This window comes from Otolemur garnettii, unplaced genomic scaffold (assembly GCF_000181295.1).
Source record: "Otolemur garnettii isolate 467f Iridium unplaced genomic scaffold, OtoGar3 scaffold00009, whole genome shotgun sequence".
Classification (NCBI taxonomy): Eukaryota; Metazoa; Chordata; class Mammalia; order Primates; family Galagidae; genus Otolemur; species Otolemur garnettii.
The window spans coordinates 1,874,901-1,877,664 of record NW_003852404.1 but is presented as its reverse complement, the minus strand read 5'-3'; positions in this window follow the sequence as shown (position 1 = coordinate 1,877,664).

The following is a 2,764-nucleotide window of genomic DNA, read 5'->3' as shown; positions in this document are numbered from 1 at the left end:
TATTGAGAACCTCTGCTCTAGATGAAAGCTCCCTGTACCAGTTGAATTAGATGCCTAAGAAGTCTCTATTATAATTCTTCATATCCAACTGAGGCAAATAAGGGACAATTTAAGCAAATAAAGCCTTTGCATTTCAGAAACTTGTCTCAAAGATTAATAAAAATGCTGCCAAACATGAATACTGAGTGATGAAAAGGCAAATGATAACCTGTATCCATTAAGTAAATCTTTGAAGATTTACTTCAAAGATCCAGACTTCAGTGGTTCTGTGTCAAGTTCAGTTAAGTTCCATCATTGAAGTAAGTGCACTTGATAATGAAAAGCAAATAGTTACTGGCTAATGACAGGGATGATTACCTTTAAGGTATGCTTTTGCATCTACAATGTTGGACAGAAGAAAAATTGCCCATGATAAGGGAAAAGGAGAAAGACCTTTAGACCTCCTGAGAGACAACTCCAGCAGATAAATGTTGTGTCCCAACTGTTCAAAGATCCTCTAGAAACTTTCACATTCAGTATCATTCAACCAAAACACCCATATATTTTTTTTGCCTATGATTATTCTGTGCTACAGACATAATTTCATTATTTTGAGAAACAAAGGTTCCTTCCCACTAATACTTATTAGGGAGCTTATAAGAATTGGCCCTATGGGCTCGGTGCCTGTGGCTCAAGCGGCTAAGGCACCAGCCACATACACCTAAGGTGGCGGGTTCTAATCCCCAGCCCGGGCCTGCCAAACAACAATGACGGCTGCAACCAAAAAATGGCCAGGCGTTGTGGCGGGTGCCTGTAGTCCCAGCTACTTGGGAGGCTGAGGCAGGAGATTCACTTGAGCCCAGGAGTTGGAGGTTGCTGTGAGCTGTGATGCCACAGCACTCTACCCAGGGGGATAGCTTGAGGCTCTGTCTCAAAAAAAAAAAAAAAGAATTGGTCCTATGGGAGAGAAAAGCAATATATATATTTCCATATAATAATCCTTATGCTTTTTTCCTAATTCAAAAAAAATTTTTTTTCTCATGGCAAACTTAGAGCCTTTAAATAAAATCTTGTTTCTCCTCATTAATTTATTAAGCAAAATTTGGTATGGGATTCAAAAATATGGATAAAGTGAATTTATATTTTGAATGCCAGCTGTTTCAGGATACTTACTGACCAAATATTAGAGAAAACTCTCATATCCTTGCCTTAAAAAATAATAATAATAAGGCACTGAATGAAAGTTTTGGAACTCCAAGTGATAAGTATCAGTCAAAATGGATTTTCAATAAAGTCCCTTAATTTCCTACTGATGGTAACATTAAGTAATAATCAGATATAGGACTTCTATTTCCAGCACATGATGTACTAGATGTCCTGACAAATTCTCCCAATACAAAATAGCTAAAAATTCTAGATAAAATAGAACAAACATCATGCAATGCTAAGTGAAAGAAGTCACATACAAAAGGTCATGTATGATGCCTTGGTGTCATAGCTCACAGCAACCTCCAACTCTTGGGCTTAAGTGATTCTCTTGCCTCAGCCTCCCAAGAATCTGGGACTATAGGCACCCGCCACAACGCACAGCTATTTTTTGTTTGTTTGATTTGTTTGTTTAGCAGGCTTGGGCGGGGTTGGAAACCTACCAGCCCTGGTGCATATGGCTAGCGCCCTAACTGCTGAGCTAAAGGTGCTGAGCTGTATGATTCCTTTTATATGAAATAGCCAAGTAGGTAAATTAATCGAGATAGAAAGCAGAGTGGTAGATGCCAGGGGATGGGGAAGGGGTAAATGGAAAATTAAATGCTTAACAAGTAAGGTGGTATCCTTTGGGATGATGAAAATGTTTTGGAAGTAGACAAGATGGTGGTTGCCCAACATTGCAATGTACTAAATGCCACCAAATTATATACTTCAAAATGATTAATATTTATTTTATGTGAATGTCACTTCAATAAAAAATGTATAGCAAAAACCTTTAATGTAAAGCCAAATTAATAAGAAAGTGATAGAGATTGTGAGGATCCCAAACATAGAAAACAGATGGAATTACAAGTGATCATCTGAAACTACAGATATCCTGGGGCCTTTTTTTTTTTTTTTGAGACAGAGCCTCAAGCTGTCCCCCTGGGTAGAGTGCCATGGCATTACAGCTCACAGCAACCTCCAACTCCTGGGTTCAAGTGGGGATCACAGGCGCCTGCCAGAACGCCTGACTTTTTTTTTTTTGTTGTTGCAGCCATCATTGTTGTTTGGTGGGCCCAGGCTGGATTCGAACCTGCTACCTTAGGTGTATGTGAGTAGTGCCTTAGCCACTTGAGCCACAGGCACTGAGCCCCTGGGGCCTTTTTTTAACTGAGGGAATTGGGTTTTAAGGGAAGTACTGGAACAGGAGGAAAAGATTTGGACCCACAAAGCATGAAATGTTGGAACTGAGACCCCTGAATGAAGCCCAAACACCAAAAGAGTCAATGAAAGTGTTCATTGGACACAAGCCACCTGCTTGGAAGGTAGAGGAAAAGGAACATACCTTGGCCTAGGATCTGGATTTGTATTAAAAAACACACTCAAAAAGTAAAAACCAGTTTCTCCCCCATAACAGCTGGTTACAATGAATGATGGAAATGAGAGGGAAATGTAACAGTTAAATATTTATAATGAAAAAGGATAATCACGTATATTAAACTATCAAATAAAATTAAACAAAATGAGGGTGGTGCCTATTGCTCAAAGGAGTAGGGCGCCAGCCCCATATATCGAGGTGAGAGGTTCAAACCTGGCC